This window comes from Notothenia rossii (assembly GCF_949606895.1).
Source record: "Notothenia rossii genome assembly, chromosome: 9".
Classification (NCBI taxonomy): Eukaryota; Metazoa; Chordata; class Actinopteri; order Perciformes; family Nototheniidae; genus Notothenia; species Notothenia rossii.
Window position 1 is genome coordinate 17,581,159 of NC_136907.1, and position 17,818 is coordinate 17,598,976.

Sequence of the window (17,818 nt, forward strand, 5' to 3'; positions counted from 1 at the left end):
TAGAGCGAAATGAGGCTTGGCTAAAATGCATGATCTGTTTGGTCTTTAAAAAAAAAAAAAATTCACAGACATGTTTTGTGTAGGTATGGCCCTACAATATATTATTCAAATATAGCATGATAGGTCCACTTCAAATCTTAAAAATTGGCATGTAACTTGGCACAGCAGGCATAACAGAATATTGTGGGATTGCATACCTGTAGGCGAATGAATATAAGGAATCTATCACAGAAAAAACACTTAAGCACACTACAAGTACATCATGTATCAGACGCTGCCTTGCAGGCTCATCACATTTTTTTGTTGGCGGCAGATACAGTAAGTGATCACTGACATCACTTTAACCGTTTCACAGGATATGTGTGTGGAAGTTGTTTCCATACTCAGAGATCAATCTGTCTCCATCTGCTCCCCTGACGTGCCTCCTTAACAGCTCTGTCTGCTCCCAGTTGCTGAGTCAATGAACTTCCTCTCATGAAGCCCCACTCATCTTCCTGAACACACCGTCAATCAGGCCATTCAGGCACATCTGACCCGTATCAATGAATGGGTCTGGATGGGGACCTTTATTTGGGAGCAGATGCAGTCACTTCCTAGGTCACGACCTCTGCCATGATTGTCTTGGCATCAGGGGAACACAGGTTAAAAGGAATGTATTGTTTAAAAATGGCAGCACAAATTCGGGAATTGGACAGTATTTTTAAATGGATTATTTACCGGTGGTGAATACTGGTATTGGATTATTTTTGATGGATTTGAATATTGCACTAATCCATATTGTGATTTCAATAACATTTTGGTTAGGTGTACAAGCATTGCAGTGAGTCAATTCAGTCACACTGTGTATATGATTCAGATATTAATTAGTAAGTATTGCAACATAAGACTTGCTTTTGTTAGCTGCCCATATATATGCCTGTTTGAAATGCTAAAAATGGCTTCATAGGCAGTCCCTTCCCTTTTAAAGCTTGAGACCTCAAAATATTACTTTATTTTTCCACTGCTCAGTAAGACCATTTCTGCTAGCTCTTCTTGGCTAGCTACTTTTTCTTCTTCAAGTTATCTCCTGTGTAGTAAGTTGTCTAAATCAATGTAAGGGGTATTAATACGACTGTTATCGTGTACAGACTGTAGGACCTCTTGTGCCCTGTGGATGCCTACCCTGGGCTTACATAATAATGTGTCAGCTATGGTTCAAACTGTCTGATAACACTAGAACGGGCGGCTATGATTTGATCTGATGAAGGTCAGTTATAAATGTTGAATGTGTCAAAGGGTAGGCCAACCACTGTGGTTTGATTAATCATTCAGTGGCTATAGCAATAGCTTCTGGAACAGTAGTTGCTGTTGACCAACATAGTAACACCCAGCCTTTTGTTCGATCTGTAACCACATATTGACTGGAATTGTGTATCTACTCCCCAGACGCCATTGTTTGAAAATTAATTGATATTTTTTTGAATTGCCATTCAAGTTTGTTTGCTTACCACACTAGCCATTATTATAATTGTCAGAGGCTAGTGTGTTGCTACATTCTAGGTAACTTCATTTCAGTGGCTGAATATTATATATTTTTACTCAATTTACTTTCAGTCTATCTTGGACTCTCTGTACGTTCACTGTGGGCACAACTAAGAATAGGTATTGTTCTCTTGATAACTAAATGAATAAGGGTTAGGTAATGCAGTCATAATGTGTTCACAGTTGCAAATGACTTACAGTAAAAACCTCAAAAGGTCAGCCACTGTCTTCAACTTGTATTGGAAGTGTGTATCTGAGCACTAAAACATATTGAGGCTACAAACATACAGGGAGGAAGCCTTCCTTCCACCCACTAACACAAAGATTTGTTAAATCTTTTTCTCACATTAATCCCAAACACAATTGCCACTTGAGTTATTAAAAAAGAGCAACTGTAAAACCGTACAGGAAAACATTTGAGGATACGGTATTATTATTCTTAATACTGAATGCATGTGTTGTTTTCACCCATGTATAATAAGGGTGAGATTTTTTCAAGCAACTGGAGCATGTCTTTATTTATTATGAATGGGAAGCCATGTTTGGATTCCTCATTCATCGTTTAAAACAATTGTGTTAGTGCGGCAGGCGGGAAGTTCGGGGAATCCAGCTGTCACATTCCCGGCATTCCAGAGGTGAGCACTCTGCATTATTTTCAAACGTGTCAGTGAAGGATTTGACTAAGCAAGCAACAAGTGATCCGCAGCCTGACTGAGTCAGCATGCAAGTGACTTAGTCAACTTTGAGTAAGTGAAAGACTATGGAGACGAGAAAAATATGTAAGTAAGCGTTCAGACCAGCACCTAAATGAACGAATAAGTTCATACATTTATGAACATGCAAGGGCAAAGAGAATACGAAATGTGAAGGTGACTAAAAAAAAAGCCCAGTGAGTGACTCAGCAGTTGAGCATGCTAAGGGCGGAATAATGATTGGTTTAAGGAAATAGTAAGCAAGCAAAACCGTGAATCATAAAGTGCGTGAGACACCAATTGAGTAAAATGGGCAACTTAGGGATTGAGCAAAAGTCTGGATCGTTGTGTCTCAATTCATAATCATCTCTTGCAGTTTACAACTTGCACTACTCATAAGTTGTCATAAACCAACTCACTTATGACTCAGGAAAACACATCTATGCCATTTAACTCTCAAACTATTACAGTCCCACTTTGGTTAACCATGTTGCTCTATCACTATGTTGGCCTCCCGGTGTATACTTTGAATTCCATGCAGGCTACATAAGTTTTTACTGGAACGTTTCTTACTGGACAGGAACTCACAGATAAAGAAATAAAATACTTTTATGAAGCTTGTATTTCTGTACCATGTACAGAGGAAACGTGAATACCATAAAAACCCATCAACGAACCAAGGAGCAAACATTTGAAGAGTTTGTATTGTTTTTATGTCGAATTCTTATACTTGGTAAGAGTGTCTCAGTCAACAGGAACTGAACAATGACGAGGTAGAAAAGAGAGGAATCTGTCATATCCAGCCTGGCTTCATTCTTGTTAAATATGTAAGAAGTGGGCGCAAATTGTTTTGCAGAAGATCTATCACACAAGAATGTTGTGAACAAAAGCTCTAGTAGCAAGAGGTAGCTCCAGAGTTAGCCCCACCTGCAGTAGATTAGTGTATCCCTGCTTTAACAGAACAGGTTAACTGCTGCATTGAGTGCGTGTAAGACATGTTACGACAGGAGGATTTCATATGGTTTAAGGATTAAGCAAAGATCGTATCGGAAGAAAACATATTTCTTGGAAGACTTGGAAAAGTTGGGAGGCAAAAAAAACATATCTGCTTGCTAGCACAAGTTTACTATGTTTTGCATTGATATGTTTAGCTACACAAGATCAGGAAATGTAGGAACAGCATACGAAACGTCACGGACAACTCTAAAGAAACCAATTATGAAACTGACAAATAGGCAATGAAAAAAAGCCAAAGATACCTGTGGACTACTTTGAACTTGACTATGATATGACTGAGTAATACGCTGCTATAGTATTAGAACCCTGGTTTGTCTAGGAGGAGTGTTGGTGGAGACGGTAGTGTGCAGCGTGGGGATTCTGTTGTGATGTTGACGGTGACTCAGTGTTTCCACAATGGGATCTGCCAAACATGGGGCCTCCTAAATGCTGCTTCTGTCGGCGCTCCCGATTGAATGGCACTCAATAGAAGCAGCTGGCAGCCAATCCATTTCAATGGATAGGATGAGACCGTTGATGCAGACTATCAGAATCTGAGCTACTTACAGCTGAGCAGGAAGTCATGGTTTTGTGATCTACTTGACTGTTGGATTCATTAACTCAGGATACATTATCTGTAACAAATATAGTAAGGTAACAATTGATGTGTGAAACGGCATGCTAGGCAGAAACAATGACAGATCACTGGTGTCCAAAACCCATTGCTAGATGAATCTACCTATATTGTATAACTTTATTTTGAGTTAATTTATCTGTTTGACAACAATTGAATAGATAGATACGCGTCGTAGGACTACAACGTGGTTTCTAAAAAAGGCAGATGTCCAAAAACCAAGCATTGTTTGTCAGATTCACCAGTTAAGTCAGTCGTTATGACTTCATCAGGATAAGACTAAAGAGCTTGGACTAACAAAGACTAACTTTTCGATCCAGACATACAGATTATATTTATAGAAATCTGAGCCTTTAACAACAACAACAACTACAGATTCACAGTCGAATGAAAAAGGTTGCAATATTTAGAGTAGTCATTTTGTCTCACACACTGCCTTGGAGCCTCAGGGCCTTACAAGACAGAATAAACAGCAGAGATATGTGGATAAGTACTTGTTATGCTTAGTAACTGTTTGTAAAAAAATATATAGGGAAGACTTATCACCATACAAAATGTACTGATGGAAATGGAAACGTGAGAGGGACCTACATCAGTTGCAATTGGTAGATCTGAATCAGTCATGCCACTCAGTCCCTTCTCATTATATCAGTGTGTGCCGCTGTATTTACACAACTCATAGACAAGTCCCACAGAGGAAATGACGCACAACCACACCACACAGAAGCATTTTTAATCTTCAGTCTTCAAAGTCCTGACTCATCTCAACAGACTGCATAACTCACTGTCAATAGCTCAGGCCTCTGGAGAGACTTGGTTCTCCAACCTTGCCCCGTTCTTGACATTGTTTATCTTCATGGGCAAAATAAAGACAAGAATAAGAGAATAAGAAAGCACATCAGTTGGTTTTCCAGGTTGTGTTCCCCGGTGTATGAGCACTGCTTGGCTACCGTAAGGAATACTGCTGCCGTTGACTACAGCCCAGCCTCGGAAGGGTTTAGAGACCTATTCTGCCTGTGCTCTATAAACACTCACCACATCAGAACACAACAAAAGTATTCAAGATGCTGAAGGTCAGAGGTGCAGGAACAAGGAGCTACACGTTGAAACTGTTTCTTTGCATTTTTGAAACCTGCAAATGCTTTTTTTTAATGCTTTTTTAGAGATAGTTGGGCGGGGATCAGGGTCGTTTTGCTGTTCAGACTGCAGACTGAAACTGACCGCTAGCATTTTCTGGGTTGAACTCCGCAATAGAGCTCAGTGGTACAAAAACAATATTTCCATCATTAGTCCCAGTTCATTTATTGTGAATGTGAGGCTTTTTTGAGTGTAAAATGTAAATGTAACTTTCTCTTGATTTGAAAAGCATTTTCATTTAGTGCTTTATGCTAATTTGTCTCAACAGATTCACGGCTGAATTCAGGGGTTTAATCAGAAGAAAAGTGTTTTACTTTCTATCTCATACAGAATATTGAACATTTTAAATAAATGTAACTCTTAGACATGATATGCTTTTTCAAGAGACATCGAATCCGTGGTTGAAGAGCCTTTCTTCAGCGAAGAAAAAAGAGGGTTTTAAAAGCTATTTAATTCATAATTCCAAAGGTATATATGGAAATTATCTGTGGTATTTACGGTGAAAATCACACAGCCCTATAAGCTTTCTTCCTAAAGCAAAGGATTAATGCAAAGGCAGCATAGCTTTACAAAATGCAAGAGAACAGTGTAACACTATATGGATAATAGCCAACATATGGCTAATAAAAGGAGGGAGTTGTAAATGTCCTGCCAGTCACAATTGCTTTGACGTGAAACGGAAATCTCAGCCAGATTCTGTCAATTCCTTAAACATAACCATAAGCACAGCAGCTGCGGACATAATGCTCTCTGTGGACTCCACGACCAGGCCGATTTTCTGTGACTTTGCATGCACTAGTGATACTCAGAAAGTCTGTATATCTAACCTCACTCTACTTTCAGAAAGTACTAGCAGCTGTCACTGGTTAAATCCCTATTATGCTATAAGGGAAGCAATTGGGGATTTGATCAAGTGAAACATTGAAGAGTAATGCGTTCATCTGAGATTAAATGCTGGTCATGTTTTGAAGATGGTTCAATGTGTGCAGTAAATAAGAGCCATGCAGAAATCTTTCTGAAGTCTGCCACTGAATTATCATGTTCAGTCATTTTAAATATATATCCATCCTTTCATGTAGAGAAAGCTGTGTTTTACTTTGAACAATGGAGATAGATTGCTTGTAATGCTATGATAAAATTCCTAAAAAATATGTATGCCAATTTTATTTTTTCTGATATTATTCAGAAATACATTTGAACAGTAAAAAAACATGTTGAAATGTTGACATTTAAGACAGTATGGCACACTCAAACACACTCAGACACACAGCTGGAGGTATCTGCAGCTTTTTTTTTTTACACACATTCCAGGCCAGTTTTGCAAGGTCATAAAAACTGCTTTAGAACGAGTAGTGAGGCAACAGGTTGTTACACGGGCTGCTTCTTGGCTTAAAGAGCCAATATTGAACGATTCCTGGTGCTAAAATTCATTTTAGTGCTGAAACATTAGGACAGGAAATGAATCGTGAACAATTTAAAAAGTCTATGCAATATCATTTTTGATTATAAGTTAGATTGATTACTCATGATTATGTGTCTCAGTGGAAAAAGACGACCTTTACAACTAATGAAATAGCGATGATATCAATACTCAATGCTGTTCTGAAGAAAGTCTACATCATAATAATTTCTAATTTCCATAAAGAAAATCCACTGTGAAACTGCAGAATGTGGGACTCAAACCAAGATTCTAAGCTGCAGTTTATATCCAAGCCTTTTTGAAAACACCTTGAAAATCCTATTCACTTTGGTTGTAGCTAAATATTGCCATTAAATGGACTGGACAACAAGCGTTGCAGAATGTTAATAAACGGTCCTTGAATCTTACTCACATAAAGGTAAGTTCTTTATTCGACACAACAGCTAGCATTGTGAGGAAAGCAAACGATCAGCTGATGTTCAAAATGTCAAGGTAACCCTGTCATTGGTGGACTGTGGATATGTAAGAGGAGTCCACCTGTAGCCTTGCTCTGCATTCCCTACAAGCCAGACAGGTCAGAGCTGACGATATTCGTCTGTTCATGCCTGCTGTCCTGCCTGGAATGTAGCTACACACACACACACACACACACACACATACACACACTCACACACACACACACACACACACACACATACACACATACACTCACACAGTAGCAGTCGCACGCTACACTGTTTGCACATGCATGCGCAGGCAAACATGCGCGCAAACTGGAAACACTGTGCTACCTACAGGAAAAGCTGACGTGTTTACATTCAGACAATGCCCAGAAGACAAAGCCCGGCTGTTGTTGTGGCTCGCGGTTTGATCAGACTTCAAAAGTCGTTTTTATAAAGCCAAGCTATTAGACATTACCCCTTTCAACTGCTTGTGTTTAACTGAAAAGCTTAAACTTGACGAAACAACATAGATTAAGATAAGTTTGTAACACAAGATATAAGTTCTTATAACTATTGACAAATCATCTTTCTGGACTGTTTCATTCTATTGCAATGTTAGTAATGAGAATAAAAGTGAGACTCAATCAATTGCTCTTTTCTTTTCCCGGATGACTTCAATGATTTCCTGATCAATAGTAAGGCACATATTCATTTCCCAAATCCCAAATGGTTGTCTTAAAAACTGATTGATTGAAGAAGCTGGATCCAATACATTTCGGGCATAATTTAAGATACAATTTATTCAATTCATAAAATAAAACTAAAGAGAGTCAGCTCTATTGCAATATGTAATGTGACAGATGAAACAGGACAAGTGGTTCTGTGACACATTTACAATATTCCAATCACACACAAAAAATATAGTACCACATGTGATAAATGGTACGTTGTGTGTGTTTTTATAAACAGTGTCGCCCTGGTGCTGTTTCTCAGGACTCACCATGCAGGCAGCTGGAATATATATAGGGGGGGGAAATGGTGTCGTCTGACTGTGAGACCAACAACCACAAACCATCGAGCAGAGATGACCTCAAAACTCCTCACAAAATGAGTCACCACGGTTTTTGGGGTTTCTTGTACGTCCGTCTGCCTTCCTGTTCAGCTCAGTTAGGAGGGGCCTTCAGTGGCTCCACAAGGAGACCTTTCAGTGCTTCAGGTCAGGGGAAGGCTGTGTTTATTCACTCATTTAAACAACAAACACACGCGCAAACATACACACACACACACACACACAAACACACACACACACTGTCTTCCAAGGCTTCCCCCTCTCTGTCTGTTTCACACACTGACTCCTCTGTATCCTTTTAATGTCAGACTCTCCCTCAACCCTGCCGTTTGTTGGCCCATTCAGCCGTGTGTGTGTGTGTGTGTGTGTGTGTGTGTGTGTGTGTGTGTGTGTGTGTGTGTGTGTGTGTGTGTGTGTGTGTGTGTGTGTGTGTGTGTGTGTGTGTGTGTGTGTGTGTGTGTGTGTGTGTGTGTGTGTGTGCGTGTGTGTGTGTGTGTGTGTGTGTGTGTGTGTTTAGCATTTACGTCATACTAGGAAAACTCACCCTCAGCTTGAAGGAGTTTGTAGAATTTCTGTTTGCTTTTGGGTCACAAATGTTGCCAAATGTGGTGACGTAGGCAACAAACTATAGGCAACAAATATATCATTGTATGTTTGCAGTCCAATGTGATAAAAAAATGACTGCTGAATTTTAAAATAACTCATGGTTGTCGCCTTGGATGTGGATATTTCGTCCATCAGCGTCTTTCTTGGAGTAACTGGTTTCTAACACACTTTTGTTTCTAATGGGTGATTTCTGCATGTCTTCGTCTGTTGCCTGTATTGTTTTCACTCGTTTTAATTGATCTTTAGTATCCCGATGAAAGTTGGCGGACTGCTTAGTAAATGTAACTCAAATTTGATTAAAATCCAATCCTTATGCAGCAGATGGCTTAGCATTTTTGTTACAGAGTACAACTCAATATTTTGGAGGGCTTTGAGGCAGTTGAACATCCAGTCCAACAGGCTAAAAGCAGAATGTCTAAAGGCCACAATGAGACAGACATCACCACTGCATTGAAAATAAGAGTTTGGACCCTGTATCCGAACATTAACACAAAAAAGTTGAACTTGGTTTCCTGTCTGCTGAAACACAATGCAACGTAATTTAGCAACGCACTGCATTGGCCAAACATTAAGGAGCTCATATTCCCCTTATTTAAAGTTTTAACAAGAACGGCATAGTGCTATTATTTCCCTCAAGATTGTCAGAAAGATACAGTATTTCTAGAGTTTTAGATCTTTGCCTAATAGCACCTTAAGCCCCTTTAAAATGTGTTGGTGTCTGATCGGGGGGGAGCTGGACTTTCTGGGTCATAGTTCATCACCTGTACCATTTATCTATTAAGGCAGTGCTATGTTTTGGTTTGACCACATCAATATCAATCATGCTTGATATTCTGCCAAGTTGCTTCCCTCTGACACGCTTTTGATCACGTTTTTTAATGTGATTTTATCTATGTTTTTATGAACTTCTGTTTGTTTTTCCATTAAATGTGTTGTGTTTTTAAGTAAAAGCACTACTTTACTCTGTTTGAGGGGCTACACAAATGAAGTTTCATAATATTTTTAGCATTATTTGAAAATTAACCGCGGTCATGTGCTTAACCAAAATGCTGACTTATCTTTAAGGGAACCTGCATTTCTGGGATCAAGCTGGAAATAATGTTGACGAATGGGACATGAAAATAAAAGAAGTAGTGAGTTCTTCGTAGCAACCAATGTCAAACAGAACAAGACATATGTTTCCAATCATCTCCCCCCTATGCGCTGTCGTAAGGAAGTTAATTTTAGAACAGCACACACACACACACACACACACACACACACACACACACACACACACACACACACACACACACACACACACACACACACACACACACACACACACACACACACACACACACACACACACACACACACACACACACACACACACACACACACACACACACACACACACACACACACACACACACACACACACACACACAGGTGCTTTATGACATGTAATGAGTCTCGTCGGTTTTCCCCCAACTTCTCTCAATTTCACTCTTTCACCTCATAAAGTAAGCACAAGCTCTCACTCCCACTTTCTATTGCTCCTGCCCTCGTCAACTCTCTCAAGTTTCATTTCAACTTTTCTCTCTCAGTCTGCTCTCATGTCCTTCTCTCAGCACAGCTTTTGATTGTGGCTATCTCTCTCTCTCCTTCCACTTGATCTCCACATCCACCTCTCTCTCAGCCATCTTTTTTTTTATTAAGAGCCAGTATTTCTCTCTCTTCCCTCGTCTGTCTTCCTCACAGCCATATCTCAGGGGATATCCTCCCATACCTTGAAGCATGTCTTAATCTCATACTGTTTCTGTTTTGCACCCACTCTCTTCTAACCCTGTTTTTGTCTCGTGTCACAACTTGTTTTTCGTACAATATGCAAAAACTGTACAATCCCCACAATCTCTGGTGGACCACCAAACACACACACAAACACACACTAGGGCTGAACGATTAATGGATTTTAAATCAAAATCGCGATTTTAAATGATGCGATTATCAAATCGCAAAACCTGCGATTTAAAAAAATTAAAATGTTGTTCTTGTGTGTCAGTCATCCACACCAATCAGAACTGCTGTGCTCCACATGTACCAGCCATTGTTAACCAATCAGAAGTGGCCCATGATAGAAGGTGATAGACAGATTGATCCAATCACCTGCCAAGTATTTTGAAAGTGCCTGCCCTTTCCAAATGGCTTCCAATGGAGCTTTCCCAGATGGTTTGGTGAAACAAACCATCTGAGTCAGGTTAGTAATGCTCCATCACATGTTTTACATCTATTACAGGGCGAATCTTAAACTGAAGCTTGACTTTAAAGCAACCCAACGGAAGTTTCATGTAAGTTTAGTTCTTTCACTCGTAGCTCAGGCTGCGGGGGTGCTAGAGACGGGAGCATGTTGATGCGACCTTCCTAGCCGGAGTTATGGCCGCATGGTTTTTTGGGTCGCTTAAAAACAAATATCGCAAAACAAATCGCAATCGCAATATTTGTCAGAAAAATCGCAATTATATTTTTTCCCAAAATCGTGCAGCCCTAACACACACACACACACACACACACACACACACACACACACACACACACACACACACACACACACACACACACACACACACACACACACACACACACACACACACACACACACACACACACACACACACACACACACACACACACACACACACACACACACACACACACACACACCACGATTGTGCAATATATACTTGTCCTAATGTATTATTGTTATTACTGGCTGCTACTTTACTTAGTTGTTTAACGCTGCTACTTATTTCTTCACAAGTCTCTGCTTGCTTCTTTATATGATATGATACCCTTTATTATTTATTTTCCTGTTGGATCTTAGAACAGCAAACTCCCTTGGAATGTAAAGTAAATTAAAGGCGTATCTTTTTAATTTGGCATTACATTTGGGGTAATTTCAGAGGTATCACTGTTCATGTTTTATTGTTTTATGGTTTTGTGATCTAACTCTTTCTGTTTTGTTTTTAATTATGTTTCATACTCTTTATGTCTACTCATTGTTATTGTTTGTATGTATCTTGTTTTGCTCTGTAAAGCACGTTGAGCTGCATCTTGCATGAAAGGTGCTACATGAATAAAGTTATAATTATTATTATTTAATCTAGCCTTTCATACACACAATCCTAGAGTAAATCTCCCAGCTGTCTGTCGAATAACACATTTCTCAATCTTGTTCCATCATCCTTCCATCCATTCCATTTGCACACACACACACACACACACACACACACACACTACTGTTGTCTAAATGCCCCACAGCCAACCTATTCTTTCATTTCCTGCTCTGAATATATGTTTGTCTGCCATGTCAGTTATCAGCTGTGTAATGTGGTTCGAGGTTTGCCCCAGTGACAGGAAGTGCCATCATGTCAGTTTCATATCAACAGCTGCCTAACCCACAGTTCTTCCGACAACGTGAGAAATAAACACCAAACAACAACAAAACGCTGAGAAATGTTAAAAGCTCTTACCAACGCTCAGCCCTTGACACCCATCCTTTTTCTAAATCTGTACTAGCAATAACAACAGAGCTAACGAAAGATGTGTGTGCTCGACAAATTTGTCCTGAGGGTGAAATGTAGGCGAAGCAACAATACCTGCGTACGACATAATTTTGAACATGTCGCAACAAAGAGAAAATATTCTTTTATTTCCTGTTATACAGACTCACCCTTGGTCTGACTGTCGCCAAGGATCAAAATTCTGCCAGGTAATTTAAACGTTTGGCAACCATAAGTGTTACTGTTTACCAAATGAACATCCAAGAAGTGGATATTAATTACATTGGACTGAATGATGACAGTCAGGACGACCATCGTTAAAAAGCCTTCTCAAGTACAACAGAATTAATTCAGGGAGAAATGTGATTTACTCTTTTGGATTGTTAATTTAGATAAACGCTTCATAAATATCCTACTGTCATGCCTTATATAAAGTTCATTAAAACTTTGTACCACGTTTCATCCTATCTGAAAAGTTGTTTTACTTAACATCACAATTGGGCGTGCGCTTAAATCTGTCACTAAATTAAACATGGCATACCCTAGAAAGCATCTTTAAGGTTATTTAAAGTTGAACCATATAAGTATATTTCAAACATAGCCCAACAAATATCAACCCAAATTAGTCTATGTCTACGAAAAAGAAATATATCTATTGTTTTGTTTAAGTTTTTCCCTTTAATATCATTTTTATTCATTTTCAATTATAAGGTATTACTTAGTAATTATTTGGGACAGGTTTTTTTTATATATAGCAATTTGTTATTCTCCTTTACGTATAAAAATAAATAAAATATGCTACCAGATTTAAGGCATAATCAGGAATGTTTCTTTGTTTTGTTTTATTCCAACTGTATGAGGAGTACACAATTCATGTATGTCAATAAATAAAAAGAAGAGGCTAAAGTATGCTTGAATAATTTTAAGAACACTAGCCTGAGCTAAACCAAGGGCATTTTTGTTTTTCAAATAGTCGCCAGAGGCCACATCGATCCGTGTTTAAAGAAATGTGCTTGAATGTAACGGTGACCAATCAGGTGCCTTTTGAAAATAACTAATGGGGGGAACAGGGCCATGCTGTTGTGAGAATCAGTGAAATAAAAATGCACCGGAGGGTATTTGAGGTATCTAATAACAACAACACAACGATGCCCCGGGCAACATGGAGCCACACGGCTGAAGAGATGCCAACAAAAGGCGGAAGGAAGGAAGCATTACACAGGCAGACGAGACGCAGGGCTGGAGATATGTTTTCATGTATACCTGAATCATAAAATCAATCTCTAAAAACAACCACAGACATGTTCCTCTACTATTTGAGCTACTAAGCTACTGTGCGTGTGCATACTTGGTATGTCCAGCTGCAATCATACACACAGCGGGATCTGCAAAAACACACACACCAAACTACTTATTGTCATCTCCCCACAGTTCTCTGACCTACATCTTCATCCTTAAACAGTCAACACCAAACTCATAGTGTAACCTCAGGGCACCTCACTGTCAGAAATGTGTCGTCTAAGAAGCAAAGAGGTCCTAAAACAAAATGTTGTACAGTAAACTGAAAACCCTGCTGATAGAAATGCTTGAAACAAGAAACAATGTATCGTTGATGTAGCAACATCTCCCGGACACAGCCTTTCAATTCCTCATGCCGGTGTGAATGGCCGACTCTTTGAATGCCCCTTAAAAGTGCACATAAAAGCACAACCCAATGGATAATGATGATGACGGTAAAATAGAGAAATACCAAGTCATATTAATAGCGATAAATGGTCTTTCTGCGGCAGCGGTTTTTCTTTAATCAATCAATGGAAGCTAAAAGCCTATGAAGAGAGGAAAACACCAAACCCTGACTGACATCTCAGCGCTGACTCTGAGCAGATGGCACCAGAATTTGGTTGAAGACAAGCTAAGAAAATACACCAGTATTATTAAGCAGTTTTTTTTACTTTGGTGAACTGTGTCAGCATTGAGCAAGCCCCCCTCTTGGGTAACTGAAAAACACACAGCCTCTTTTGAAAAATGTCTCTTTGCATGCACTCCAAGAATACAGCTCAGACCACACACCGCTCTGCTACATCTCCTGCTCTCTTCTGCTCAGAGGAGCTCCACTGCCTGCCTAACAAGCAACAAGTCACCGCTTTAAGTCTGACTTTCTCTTTCTCTCCCTCATTTGCACCTTCCCTCGGGAGCCTGTGGCTTTGAGATGATTGGAATTCCCATAAACGTCCGATCGGTACTGGCCTGGGCAATGCTAAAAAACCGCCGTAAATCACCCAGCGTGATTTGTTGTCTGTAACCACCGGAGCGTCTGGATGGCACCGAGAAAAAGGTGGGCAGCGAGGTAGGAGCTGGACGGAAAACCCACCAAACTGGGAAAGGTTGACGAGGCAGAAAAGCTGCGGCGGGAGAGGTTTCCCAGCGAGCCAGACATCTGCAGGAGACAGACCAACCTACAGCACCAAGAAAACTCTCCAGATCTAGCTGACTCAACCAGAAAGACTTTTAATGAAGGACGAGTGTGAAAACAATTCACCTGACTCTAATGTTGGCCTCACTCAAAGGCTTATCATATACTCAAACTCAATCAATTAATTAAGCAGGTACACACAGGGAACAAGTTGTCAACACAATACTGCCAAAAAACTAATCCCCACAAAATACTGCTTTGTTTTAAGGACGTATATTTTTTTAAGTTTTCACCTGTGTGCCAGAAACACTTGCATTATGTTCCATTCATCTGATATAAGTGGCACTTCCTTTATTATGTTTAATCATGATAGTCAGGATTTGGTTTTAATGACCACAATGGCTGCTAAAGAACCCTCCAGTGGGTGCTTTTAGACGAATATTAAGAGCATAAGCACTAACTTGCAGCACTATACATTCAAAAGCAGTATGACGACCTTGAGATAAATGTCTGGTACATTTTGTTTTAAAATCTATGAAATGTGCCTACACTAATGTTTGGCCATGTAACTCCATTATCGGGGGATTGTCTGTAATAGGTCGGAGCCAAGTAGACAATATCAAAATCAGTGGCTTTATCTAAAAGCAACACTTGTATAATACAGTCCAGACTCATTTATAAAATGGGAGGCTGTGGCTCAGTGGATAGTGTGCTGGACTTGGAATCAGGGGGTAGCAAGTTCGAGTCCCTCTGCAGTCAGCATGTCATTGTGTCCCTGGGCTTCACCCCAAATTGCTCCTGTGGGCATTGTCCACAGGACTGAATGTATGTAAGTTGCTTTGGACAAAAGCGTCTAACAAATGACATGTAATGTAATGTAATGTAAAAACATAGTAGTTGGTGGTCCAACAAAGCAAAATGTAACCAATGTGAATATGTAAATAAAACAGAAGAGGAAGAGGTCTGCTGCATTACTATGCATGGTGATAATGGAACATAATTGGTTTTGGCAGATTATTGCTTTGAAGTGAATTATTGGGCTCCGCCAGAATGTGTGTGGTCCTTTGCAATAACAGTAGGCATGATAACATATGAATACACCACAGGAGACACTTGATGCTCTCCGCTATTAGGTGAAACAAATAAGAAATTATGTTTTGACACATAGTGGAATAAAAAAAAAAAATATATATATATATAGAGCATCCCTAATTACTCCAAGTTTATTTACATATTTGCAGTCTGTTTAATTCATCACGGTCAACAGGCTGAGACAGCGAAATGGCTTTGGCATACTTTTTGCATTGCGAGAACGTTTAGTGCTTTTAAACCGTGACTGAATCTAGTCATAGTTTTAAACTAAAATGACATTGACACACAGGTTCTTGGTCAAGCTGAACCTGGCTATAGTTTCAAGTGTAGCAAAATCACATGAGGAATGTCCAATAACATGCACAGATCCGCCATACTTCTACCCTTGTAATGAAAATAAGCATTTTATGAATGTACTCCAAACCCTGAGCATTATGAATAACTGCATAGAAAAGTCTGCTTGCTTTTCTTCACCCTCTCTATATCAATGCTGGTTTCATATATTCAAGAAGGAACAGAGTGAAAGAGGATAAGGCTAAATGTAGTTACTTTATCAAAGTGCTCCCTATCATGCGCTTGATTACCCCTGATCCACTTCACTGCTATGAATGTGTCACATATTGGTGACTAAACATAGTTGTTATGATTTGTTCAAGTGTGCACAAAAGCCCTCTATGAAGGTGTGAAAGAGGCTTTCTACCCAGCATGCACCCACAAGCAAACAGAGGATCAGAGCCGTAAAAAGAGGCCTTTTCAAAAGCTGGCTGGGGTTTTTCTAAAACATTTTTTTGTACTGTAGAAAAGTGCTTGCACTTCAAAACTCAAACCAGCAGCCGAACATGGAAGGGAGTACGGTGTAAGCTATTTTTGGACACAGAGCATAACTAAAGCAATGACAAGCCAGCTGTGTTTCCACAGCTTCGTGTAGGGAGGAGGCAGGGAGGGGAGGAGGCAGGGAGGGGAGGAGGGAAAAAGGAGGGATGAGAAAGCAGTGGTGATTTGATTTAACTGGCTTCATTCAAGCTAAAGTTTACACAAACTACTCCAGGGCTTAAGCATAAGCCTGCTGATGGGAAGCTGTGATGTTATGTTTAGTTTAACAACACTGTATATGCAGCCCTGGAATGTAATGCAGTTAAAGAGGGCTATCCCAAACTTCAGCAAGAAACCAAACTATTCCTTCAATAAATGATGTGAAGATGTGAGAAAAGTGTCAAACATGTTGGTGGAGGGGCCTGACACCCTCTCCAGGTCTCAGTTTGTGCCCCAGTTTACCTTCCACTGAAGCCTCTGATACAGTTTGTCCTGTATGCTATAACTTTGTGTCTAGGCTTTTCCATTTCAGTGTTATATTTCACAGATGACTACTTTATCAAGACATACTGTTACAGTTGCGTATAAACCGTACCCAGCTGGCAAATGTTTCCCAAAAACCTGTCTAGAAAATAAACTTCTGCTTAATGTGGTTTCAGTTACAGGCATGTGAATGTATTGAAAAGTCAGAATGATAACATCAAACCACAAGCAACCTCTTGTGGACTATTTCAGTCAAACTCCACTGACAGCTATGTGAAGATTTCCTAAAGACAGCTACTTTACATGCAGTAGTGGAAAATAATTAAGTACATTTACTCAAGTAGTGTACTTAAATACAATTTTGAGTTAATTGTACTTTACTTGACTATTTCCATACTGCTACTTTATATGTGTACTCCACTACAATTCATAGGTTAATCGACTACTTTTACTCAACTACATTTATTTAATATATTTAGAAACTCTGTAGATGTGGATTAATGATGTGAAATATAATCAACACTTAAATAAGACTTTAGTTACACCTGGAGTAAATCCACCAGCTAGGTTATTAAAACTAGCTGCACCGTTAACAGCTTTGATAAACACATTAATAATTATAATCAAAATATATCATATAACATATTCTGAAATGGGAGGATATGCATAATGACTACTTTTACTATTGGTACTATAAGTATATTTTGATTCCAATACTTTTGTACTTTTACTTCAGTAACATTTTGAATGAAGGACTTTTACTTAGTGTTCCTACACTGTGGTACTTCTACTTTTACACAAGAGTATTTCTTCCACCTCTGGTATTTTGACATTAATGTATTGGTACTTTTACTTAAGTAAAGGCTCTGAATATTTCTCCCACCACCAGCTAAGTGAAGCAACAGTTTGATTTTTAGCTAACATTAGCAAAGCGATGCTAATTTAAAAAAAAACGAT

The 17,818-nt window shown here is 39.4% G+C and overlaps 1 protein-coding gene across 1 annotated transcript in view; it reads right to left on the bottom strand.

Annotated features, from left to right (window-relative positions):
- rapgef6 (Rap guanine nucleotide exchange factor (GEF) 6) overlaps positions 1–17,818 on the bottom strand; it is a 147,948-nt gene that overhangs the window by 129,683 nt on the left and 447 nt on the right. The gene's annotated exons all lie outside the window — the stretch shown is intronic.